This window comes from Herpailurus yagouaroundi, unplaced genomic scaffold (assembly GCF_014898765.1).
Source record: "Herpailurus yagouaroundi ecotype Mexico unplaced genomic scaffold, PumYag 250, whole genome shotgun sequence".
In the NCBI taxonomy this organism is placed as follows: Eukaryota; Metazoa; Chordata; class Mammalia; order Carnivora; family Felidae; genus Herpailurus; species Herpailurus yagouaroundi.
In genome coordinates this window covers 613,642-625,341 of record NW_024412467.1, presented here as the reverse complement: position 1 = coordinate 625,341, position 11,700 = coordinate 613,642, and the positions used below count along the sequence as shown (strand labels likewise).

Sequence of the window (11,700 nt, the reverse complement as noted above, 5' to 3'; positions counted from 1 at the left end):
TTCCGAAAACCAATATGGCACTGCATGTTAACTAAATAAAATTTAAATTAAAAAAAAGGAAAAAATAAAAGGAGGAATTTGGGCTGAGAAGCGTGTTAGCGGGAAAAAAACTGTTGTTGTTTTTTTTTTTTTCTCCTGCGTGTCTCCTTTACAACTTACACAGAACACTTTACACTTGTGGTCACCAAATGTGTGGGGTTTTTCCTCCCACCAAGCAATTCAACACCAGCTGGATGTCTTGGGTGTAACTCAATTCTGACACTCTCTATCTGAAGCTGGTGTCGGATCCCACAGGTTAAGGGTTCAGTCTCACGAGACTGTGCTCACTTTAGATGTCAAAGGCGAGTTGTGGGCCCCAGGTTACCCACAACTCTGTCCAACTTGGCAACAAATTGGAGGGTCCCATGAGCGCCTCCCCGTTATTTGCTAGCACAGTTCACAGAGCTCAGGGAAACACTTAGACACATCTAGCAGGTTATTAAAGGGTCTGATAAAGGATACGGTTGGGCAGGCACCTGTGGTCTGAGAGGATCTCAAGCACGGGAGTGCCTGTCCCTGGGGAGCTGGGGGGAGGTCACCCTCCCAGTACATTGAGGTACAAACTCAAGTGAGTTGAGTGAGTTCAGTTCACCAACCTAGAGCTCTCTGAATCTTACACTTCGGTGATTTTTATGGAGGCTTCATCATGTGGATGTGATTGATCACACACCCCATTTTCAGTCCTTTTCCCTTCTTAAGAGAATTGGGGGCAGGGCTGAGCATTCCCAGCTTCTAATCATGGCTTGGTCTTTCTGGTGACCCTCATCCGGGAGCCACCAGGAGCCCAGCCGGAGGCACCTCAGTAGGACCAAAGACACTCCTATCACCCAGGAAATTACAGGAAAGCCATCTCTCTCTAGCCAAACGATCATGAAGAGAGCAGCCGAGCAAGACAGACAACTTTCAGACAGGAAAACTCTACTCCAGCAACACACCGCAGGAAACACTGTCCCAATACCCCCACCCTCCCGTTCACCATCTGAAAGGACCCAGTGGACAGCTCAGACCCCCACCTTTGACCAGCAAGGAAGGTGGTGTTGGAGAAAGGCCAGGTGTAACCTGAGACCTTCACCCTTACTTAGTAGGCAGTATCTAGGCCCCATTCTCTCCAATTCCTGCCTGACCAGAAGCTCAGAGCATTTGGGTGGAGCTCTTAAAGGGGAAATTCATTTTCCGTTGATATGGCTGGGCCAGTTGGTTGGGAAACTCTTCCCCGTCAGCGTCCGTAAGCGGGCTGGGCAGATTTTCAGAAACAAACCTTCTAGTGTGCTGCGGGATAGGATAGTCCTGACTATGAATCGGAGCCAAGATAAGATAGAATTCCATTGGTTTGTACCATGGAATACACCTTTCCAATTTGTTGGTGTCTTCCAGGCAGGTGAGCCTCTGTTTTTCTCAATGAAATTATCCTCCAGATGTCCTGCCACAGTCTGGAGGGGTAGTACCCCCCCCCCCCATATCTTGAAATTGAGGGAGAGGGTCTGCAGTTCTAAATTCCTTGCAAGTGACATTCGGCCAAATTCTATTCTCACTCTTACTTTCACGGTCTACATATTAATCCCTGCAGCTGCCAATTTTTTAAGTTTAGGAGGTCAGTTTTCACAAGAGAAGTTGTATTTTTATGCAGCTTTTCCCAATTCTGGCTTAAAACAAACCTCTCCTGGAGTATCTCGCCAGTCCTTCTGCCATTTGGTTTTCAAAACTTGGGTGCCACCCTTTACTTTCCTATGATTGTCCTTATGTGTTTCTGCTGTAAAAAACACCCCCCCTTTCTTTCTTTTTTTAGTGGATTTTTGGATAGAGAGACATCAAATGCTCATTTTTACCACGCCACCATTATAAGTAGATCTATCTCTGACTTACTGTGATTTCTTATCATGCCGGATTCGCAAAAGATCAGTACAATAATATCACAGGCAATGAATAGTATGGCGTCATTTATGTTCAGAGTAAAATCCTAGAGGACTCGAGCTCTCACTTAACATGAATAGAGCTGGAAAGAGTGTTGCTCCTAATCTAACAACCAAAAATCTAGATCATGTAAAAAAAAAATTGTAAGTTTCTGTGCATCCACGAAGAGCTGAGGTCTCAGAGCGACCAGACAGTATGCAATCTAAGGAAAACAGTTGCCTCCAGCAGAGATGGGACATGAGCACTGTCTCACCCAAAAGCAGTGGTATGAAGACGGGGCCTCCAGGCAAGAGGGTCAGAAAAGTCCAGCTAAAATTCATCATTTCGTAGTGAATTGCTGACACCCAAGTGTTGGCCAGCAGGGGGCTGGGACCGCTGGGTCCAGTGTTTGGATGGGCGGAGGTGGGGGGGGGGGTTACCCACACTTCACCGAGCACTCTCAGGGGCAGGGCAAGAGCGCAGAGAAAGCCTCCGTCAGTAGTCCGGGCTTTTATTACTGGGCCCAGAATACTAGAGAATGTCAGCTGCGGGGGGGTGGGGGGTGGGGGGGCGAGCAGGTCACACCCCAGAGCCCCAGGATCACAGAGCACAGGAAGACTGGGGCTCAAGCCTCCCACACGACCCCCTAGACCAGCGAGCGCTAGTTATCAAGAAACAGAAGTGTAGCGCTGGGGGAAGGCAAGAAACCCAAGGAGAGAAGCCCTCTCTGAAACTTGTACAGAGAAGGCATACAGCTGAGGGTCGAGCAAAAACATTGAAAAAGCAAGAAATTAAGCCTCACCCCAAACCCAAAGAAGAGCCAAAAGAATCTGAAGCCGGTTGTGCTCTGATGGAAAATATAGCAACGATAAAATACAAACATATCTCAACTCCTGCTTCAATTTCAACCTCACACATTAATAGCCTAGTAGAAGGGACGTATCGGTCTCTGGCTTAGATACTACTAACCTCACCGGCTACAACAGCCCTCACACTGTGTCCAGCAGCTAGTGAAAAATTCTGAGACGCTCATAAAAGCGGGAAGAAACCATTCACTGTCAAGAGACAAAGCAGCAAAATGAGATTCAGATATGTCTCACATGATGGATGAAACTGTCGGAAAGGGAATTTCGGGTACCCATGGTTATTATGTTAAAGGCTCCAGTGGAAAAATGGACCACGTACGTCAGCAGATGAGAAATTTCAGTAGATTGTTGGAAACTAAACATCAAATAGATATGCCAAAAAAATTTGTAAAAACCTACACACAGTAACAGAGATAAAGAATGCCTTTAATGTCTCCCCAGGAGACTCTGGTCTGAGGGGCAGTTGAAGGAAGGTCAGTAGAGTCTACCCAGCCTGAAACACCAAGAAAAAAAGACTGGGAAAAAAAGATCATTAAAGAGTTATTGATTAATGCCAAATAGTCTCATATATTTATTGTTGAAATCCCAGAAGGCAAAGAAAGAGAGAAAAAAATAGAAAAAAATATTTGAAGAGATAAAGACTGAGTACTTTCCCAAGATAATGAAATTCATCCAACCCCGGCTCCAAGATCAGAGAACTCTAAGCATTTTATATTGGTTGGGGTGGGGGGGGGGACTCTACCTCATAGTCATACTGCTGAAAACAAATAAAAGAGAGTGCTGAAGGCGGTCAAAGAACGAAATACATATTACATATAGCTGAAAAAGATAAAAATTACAGCAGACTTCTCACCAGAAAGTAAGTATGCCAAAGCACAAGGGAATGACACTTGAAAGTGATGAGAGACAAAACAAACAAAACCCCAAAAGAACAGAAACTCTTGACCATGAATTCTCTATCACGCAAAAAATATTTTCCAACCATGAAGAAGACATTAAGGTCTGCCCAGACACACAAAATCTGAAGGGCGGATGACCAGCAGACCTGCGCAACAGGAGACGTCGTGAGAAGGAGGAATTCAGGGAGAAGGGATACGAGCCCAGAGACACAAGAAAGAGTGAGTATCCCAGGAGGTGGCTACCCCGTGAAGAAGGTACATAAAAGGAGTATTTTTTCCCAATTTGAATCACTCTAAATACGATCGGCTGCATAAAGCAATCGTGCTGATGAGCTGTGGAATGTACGGGAGAGCCAAGGCGTGGGACGGAGAACACACCACAGAGGAGAGAGGAGCCAGGAACCCGCTGTTGCAAACTCGGAGCCACTCAAGAAGCAGCATGATGCCATTTGAAAAGTGGATCTGGGTTCATTGCAGCTGGGTGCGGGAAACCCCAGGGAAACCAGTCGAGGTTGTTTTCAAAGGCAAACAGTAAGGCCACAATGAAGGAACACCTAGAAAACAGGGTAGCGAGACAGTGGATTTTAACACCAACATGTCAGCGATGACGTTACATGTAGGTTATCTGAATCCACTGATTAGAGTTTGTCAAGTTGGCTAATAGAAACTCAGACCCAGCTGCAATACCGGATTGACTCCCCAGGAGGGAATTTTTATCGCGCATAAAGTATGCATACCGGGAGTGGGGTTCGAACCCACGCGGGCACACGCCCATTGGATCTTAAGTCCAACGCCTTAACCACTCGGCCATCCCGGTGGCACATGCAAACTCTGATGTCAAAATTACTGAATTAGAATTAATTAGAATTGCTAATTCCTGGAAAGTTATGAATATACCTGGGAAATCTGTGACCAGGCTCTAACATGCCGAGAGGAAACAATTCCTTATAATGCTTCTTGGGGGTAAAAGAAAACTAATGAAAATGTTTCTTTTCAACAACTATTACGTAATCACTAATTTGTACCATACATTACGGCGGGTGTTAGGGAAAGACTGAAATATGCCTGATCTCACGGACCTGCATCAAAATGAGAAATACTATGACATAAAAAACACAGGATGCTACAGGAATACTCATCAGATTCAACTCACTTTGTCACCACTTACGCTCAAGAGAAGACCCTTCTTTTAGTGGATTTGGAAAGAAAACCAAAGGGAACAGGAAGTGGAGTGAGAGGTGAGGAGAATGCAGCTGCGTGAACTATGTCTCTAACTCTACAAAGGTGGTATCTGTACTTTTCATTACTCATCAGAGAACACTGTTTTGCCTGCTGAATCTCAGCCCCCATTCCGAGCCCATTGAATCTAACTGTCCGGGTGAGGGTTTCAGGTCTGGAACCAGAGAAGAGTTAATATTGAGACAACCTGCCCTTGGAGTAAGTTTAGAAAACCCTACCGCATACATATGGAGTTTGGAGTTTAATACGTGACATTGGTTCTAATAAAGGAAGTGTTTTAACCGAGAGTTCCAACTCTCCACTGATGAAGTCTCTTTCCTGAGTACCTACTGTGCGCTAGGCACCGAGCCAGGTGCACGTAATACTAAGTCAGTAAGACACGGTCAGACACTTCAGGGAGTGGGCTGATGAAGAACTCATTAAAGCAGGTTCCAGATGGGGATTTGGGGGCTTGTCTTGAAAGTTTGTGAAGGCTTCCGGAATCAGAGATGAAACTAATCCTGATGTAGGGTTTGGAATAGAACTAATGTGCAAACATCATAGAACACCTATTGAGAGGCACCATAATAAATAAATACTCCTGTGCTATTTTGGTTACCTGGATAGAGAACTGCAATATGAGAAGATTGTCAGCTGTACCACACAAGCATGAAAGGTCTAAGCACCGCCCTCCTCCGGCTTGAAACCACTGAGGCAGAAAGAGTCCAGCTTTTGCTAGCAATGCACAGAGCTCACCAAGTTCAAAACCATGTCCTGTATTGGCTGGTAAAGCCACGAGAAAGGAATGTGTCACTCATTTCATTGGTCCATCAGCTCAGAGCTCTGTCTCTGGCCTTTTAGATACTCTGTGCTAGCGAGCCAAGAGATGGCCTAGAAGCTTCTTGCCTTTGCCTGTTGAGGGAGATCCAGGCTGGGTCAATGCCAAGTCCGTGCCTGGGTCAGAGCTGAACTGGGAAGAGTGAGTGGTGGGTGCAACAAAGGGCATGTCGGAGAAAGGAGTTCCCACACATTGGCACACGCAAGGGCTTTTATATTCTTCTATTATTGTGATTCTTTTTGTTGCCAATTTTTTAAATCGATGCATAATTGACATATGACTTTATTTTCAGGTGTAAAATTTAATGATTAAATATCGTACATTGCAAAACGATAACCACAATAAGTCTAGGTAACGTCCATCACCATACAGTTACGATTCTCTTTCTCGTGATGAGAACTTTTGAAATCTACTTTCTTAGCAACTTGCAAACATGCAACACAGTATCGTTAACTGGAGTCACCGCGGTGTATCTTATATCCCCAGGACTTATTTCTTTCATAACTGGAAATGTGTACTTTTTGCCCCCTTCACCCATTTTGCCCACCCCCACACCCTCCACCTCCTAGCAACTGCCAATCTGTTCTCTGTATCTATGAACTCAAGTTTTTGTTTTTGTTTTTGCCTGTTCGTTTTAAGATTTCGCACAGAAGTGAGGTCATGCAGTATTTGTCTTTCTCTGACTTATCTCACTTAGCATAATGCCCTCCAGATCCACTCGTGTTGTCTCAAAGGGCAAGATTTCGTTCTTCCTTTCAGCTGAACGATATTCCTCGTGTATATTTCCCACGTTGTCTTCATCCGTTCACACACCGAGGGACCCTTAGGCTGTGTCCCCATCCTGCCTATTGTAAACAATACCGCAGTGAACGTGGGATGCATCCATCTTTTCAAGTTAGCGTTTTTGTTTTCTTCTGATGAACACCCAGAAGGGGAATTGCTGGACCTCACGGTAGTTCTGAGGACCCTCCGTGCTGTTTTCCACAGGGGCTGCGCCAATTTACATTCCCACCAACGGTGCATGATGGGAGTTCTCTTTCCTCCACATCCTCACCAACACCTGTTATTTCTTATCTTTTTAAGACTAACCATCCTAACAGGTGTGAGGTGATATCTCATTGTGTTTTTCATTTGTATTTCCCCGATGATGAGTGAGCACGTTCTCATGTGTCTGTTGGCCGTCTGGGTGTCTTCTCTGCAAAAATGTCCCTTCAGATCCTCTGCCCATTTTAAAATGGGATTGTTTGGTGTGTGTGTGTGCGTGTGTGTGTGTTTGTTTATTTTTTGCTATTAGTTGTATGAGTCCTTTATAATTTTTTGATACTAACCCCATATCAGATACATGGTTTGCAAACATTTTCTCCCATTCCATAGGTTGCCTTTTTATTGACTGGTTGATGGTTTCCTTTGCTGTGCAGAAGATTTTGATCTGATGTAGTCCCACTTGTTTATTTTTGCTTTTGTTGCCCCGATTATTGTGATTCTTAACACAGAGTAGAATTGTCTGTAGAGTTTATAAAATATACTTAGCTAGAGAGTGTAAATACCTAAATGTGAGAGGTAAAAATTAATGGAAATGTATGAAGAAAAGTGTCTTTATGACCTGGAGGTCAGGGAGGACTTAAGGAAAAAAAACCATAAAAGCGCCAACGGCTGGTATGGTTTACTTCATCCAAATCAAATATTCAAGTGAAGGCCACAATGGGACAGTAAATGGACAGGTATGACTACAGTAAAAGATAACTGAGACATTTAAAAATGACAGCTTAGGGGCACCTGAGTGGCACAGTTGGTTAAGCGTCCGACTCTGGATCTCGGCTCAGGTCATGATCTCAGGGTTCCTGAGTTCAAGCCCTGCGTTGGGCTCTGTGCTGATGGCGCGGAGCCTGCTTGGGATTCTGCCTCTCCTTCTCTCTGCCCCTCTCCTGCTTGTACTCTCTCTCTCAGAATAAATAAATGAACTTTTAAATTTTTAAAAAATAAAACTGACAGCCTGCTCTATATTATGGAGTAAGAAGTCGTGGAAATCAGCAAAATCAGACAGAAAATTCAACATATGATGGGTAAAAAAAAAAAAAAAAGGAACAGGGTGCTCATCAAAGCCAAGACAAAGAAGAATCTGAAAAGATTAACAAAGATATTGAACAGTTAATATTGCTAGTAATGTATGCAAATGCAAAATAACATGAGATCTGACTCTACATATGTTAAGTGTGAAAAATCAGAAAACCGCATGTGTTCTTTACCGCAGAAAAGAGGACAGAACAATCCTCGCGTCCTGCTGATGGAAGCTTATGCTGGTGTAGCTATCGTTTGTGAGCTAAAGTTGGCAGCATCTGGGGCGCCTGGGTGGCGCAGTCGGTTAAGCGGCCGACTTCAGCCAGGTCACGATCTCGCGGTCCGTGAGTTCGAGCCCCGCGTCAGGCTCTGGGCTGATGGCTCAGAGCCTGGAGCCTGCTTCCGATTCTGTGTCTCGGAGCCTGGAGCCTGCTTCCGATTCTGTGTCTCCCTCTCTCTCTGCCCCTCCCCCGTTCATGCTCTGTCTCTCTCTGTCCCAGAAATAAATAATAATGTTGAATAAAGTTGGCAGCATCTATATCTCCATAGCTTCTACAATTGTCCCCCAAGTCAGTGCCCCTGGTTCTGTATTCTGAGAGTATTTGCCAGTCGCAGGTGCTCAGGCTTTGTTGAAAATGCTTTTTTGGTGGCTCCTTATGGAAGCCAGAAAGAAATAAGGAAATGGAAAAGTCTGCCAGACCCCAGACCCCTGCAGCCCAGTGGAGCAGACATCCCCTGGATGGGAAAGACTGTAAAATAATAGCTTGGTCTCTTTGTTATGAAATAAAAAAGCAGGACAAGGAATCAGCACATTCCTCAGGCTCGGTAAAGACCGCTGGATATGGTTCACAAAGCTAAGCTAATTATGCATGAGGAAGCTGCCAATATATGCACGAAACCATAATAAATCCATAGTGGGAGAAATAGATCTACATATTAGCTCACTGCTGATTAGTCCACGGATAATTTTCTTCTGCCTCGTGTTTACACTCTCCCAAGCCCATCCAGGCGATGTATTTCTTGTTGTACATCTTTGCACGAACACTGCCCTGTCTTGTGTTTTCAAGCCTGGGTAAAGTGTCTCATTCAGGAGTGTTTAAAGCAGGTGTCTGACAAACCTCACCGCCAGGATCCCAATAGGCCTCCAGCGCGAAGGAAAAGCGCTCAGGTGGACGTTGTGTCTGATGGGATCTCAGTTCTCCAGGCCCCTCGGCTCCACAGAGCAAGGAGTCCGTGGGGCCGTTTGTCCCTTTGGCAACAGAGACGACGTCCGGTACCTGTCTCTCCTAGGTGGTCGGCGGAAGCGAGGCCAGCCTATCCCGGACCGATGGCTGCGCGGCGATGCCCAGCGATTCAGACACAGCGCGGGTGTGCTGGCCACGTGGACGCCACCTGTGGCCGGAGACGAGCGTCCTCTCGCCAGTCGGCTCCGGCTCCTACAGGACACTGTTCAGTCGTGGAGAGGTGAAGGTCAGAGCGTCTTACAAGGTCAGAGGCAGGAGCCAACGGCAGATGAGGACACCCCCAGGAGTCGGCCCAGGATTTCCCCGCCAGGTGTCTGCAGAGTAGCTGGGCCCTGGGGTAACACCGGCCTGGCCCCGAATTATCCAGTGCAGACGTTGTGGGGTCAAAGAACTGGAAAGTGTGGAGTGGAAAACATTTGCCTCCACCCAGAGTACAGCCTCCAGGGAAGGCTAAATTTAAGGTTAAATTTAACTAATTCAGGAAAGTAAAGCTTGTGAGCCAGCGTGTTTCCGTAGTGTAGTGGTTATCACGTTTGCCTAACACGCAAAAGGTCCCTGGTTCGAAACCGGGCGGAAACAGCGGGTTTGCTTTTTTTTTTTTCCCCCCCCCCAAGTTCTGTTCCAGAAACCATCTACCTAAATTTACTCACATTTCCACCCAGCCTCAAATCTTTGTGCTCTCTTTGCAGCCCAGAACTTTTAATTACAAGAATTATATTAGAAACAAGCCCAGAGCTGAGCCTCACTTCCTCTCCTTGTTCAACCAGACACTGTTGAATCCTCACCACCGGGGTGGGGGAAGATTCTGCGGGGCTGTGGGGGGGGGGGGGAGGCTGTCCAGCGGGGCGGGCGTCTGCATCCGCCTGGAGCAGAAACCGGAAGGGATAGGCCTGGGAGGGGAGTGTGGCTCGTCCACGCAAGGGGGGGATCAAGAAGTCCCCTGCAACCGCAGCAGGGCGCCCGGCGGAGAGGACTTCCAGGAGGCGGAGAGGGGGCAGCGAGGAGCGGACAGGTCAAGGGCGGCCTTGTTAGCCCGCTGTTTAAGGACTTCGGCCTTCACTCGGATAAAATAGGAAGGCGCCGGGTTTTAAGCACTGAAATGACTCTACACGACGTAAGTGTTTAGAAGGACGCCTCTGCCAGATCTGTGGAGAATATGCTGCATGCAGAAGAGTGTGGGAGACTACGGAGCCCCTGTCATCAGGCGGCTCATCAGAGCTAACTGTGGCTTGGACAGCATGGTGGCTGTGGGGTTGCTGGAAAGTCGTTACGGTCTATACTTTAAAGGCAGAGCGAGAGAAATCCCTGAGGAAATGGATGGGAAGAGTGAGAAAAAACAGAATCGGCGACGACCCTGAAGTTTTTTGCAGAACTGGAAGGACGGACGGGCTTGCCCTTAACTGAAATGGGGGCGTCGGGAGGGAGCAGCGTGGATAGGGAAAACTTGGAAGTTCTGTTTTAGACATGCTAACTTGTATCTTTTATTGCTTTCAGACAAATTTAGTGATCCTTCACTTACATACAACACCCAGTGCTCATCCCAGCAAGTGCCCTCCTTAAGGCCCTTTACCCGCTTAGCCCACCCCCCACCCACCTCCCCTCCAGCAGCCCTCAGGTTGTTCTCTGTATTTAAAAGTCTCTTATGGTTTGTTTCCCTCTCTGTTTTTCTTATTTGTCCCTCCCTTCCCCTGTGTTCATCTGTTATGTTTCTCAAATTCCGCGTATGAGTGAAATCATATGATATTCATCTTTCCCTGACTGACTTATTTCACTTAGCATAATACACTCTAGTTCCATCCCCATCATTGCAAATGGCAAGATTTCATTCTTTCTGATGGCTGAGTGATACTCCATTGTGTGTGTGTGTGTGTGTGTGTATATATATAAACACAGGAGTACAAAAAAATTGTGACAGGAGTACAAAAAAATTCCTTTCCCTGAGGAGACTGAAGAATATTCCAGAGTTCGATAATAGCAACAGGTCACAAGGAGATTTTGATTCCATCTTTCTCTTCTCTGTTATTTTCCCTTTTCAGGACAAAGATATATGAAGACTGGTTCTGGAACTATGCTAACATTTAAAATAGTTGCAGGAACCAGGAGATGTCCACCTCTGAGTAATTTACTAGCAATCCACTAGCTGGCCACGTCTTCAGTCTCATCGGATAGGTACCGCTCCACCATCAGCCCGCAATCACAAAAGTGCTACATGGTCTTGGAGGACGGCCGTGTTTTGTCACATGTAATGCTGACGCTCAGCTTCCAAGTCAGAGCTCTCAAAGGCAGCCAATCCGTGGGCTGGCACGTGACCTGTGAGGAGACCTATAACCTGATCCTCCATAAAAATCTCGGCCCCAAAATGATTCACGTATTTAGATAGGTCTCGGATTTAGATGGATTTTTTAGGGGGGAGGAATTAGAACCGGAAGGAGCAAAACTAATGCCACAGACATAATAGATTCAAAGAGAAATTTACACTGATTTACTGATTCACATTAATCCCTATTTGCCAGCATAGAGGTCAATGAACTACTGCCCTTGAGCGACATCAAGATGATTAATCTAGACCCTCAAGAGATCTTGCTAAATTAAGAGACCCTTCCAGCTAGAGTATATGTGATCTTACCCTAAAATCCTCTTGAGGTAAT

General features: G+C 46.1%; 2 non-coding genes across 2 annotated transcripts; one reads left to right on the top strand and one right to left on the bottom strand.

Moving 5' to 3' along the window:
• Positions 1–4,428: 4,428 nt before the first annotated feature.
• Positions 4,429–4,511, bottom strand: TRNAL-UAA (transfer RNA leucine (anticodon UAA)). The gene has a single exon. It is a non-coding gene; the product is annotated as a tRNA-Leu (tRNA).
• Positions 4,512–9,558: 5,047 nt separating this feature from the next.
• Positions 9,559–9,631, top strand: TRNAV-AAC (transfer RNA valine (anticodon AAC)). The gene has a single exon. It is a non-coding gene; the product is annotated as a tRNA-Val (tRNA).
• Positions 9,632–11,700: the final 2,069 nt, after the last annotated feature.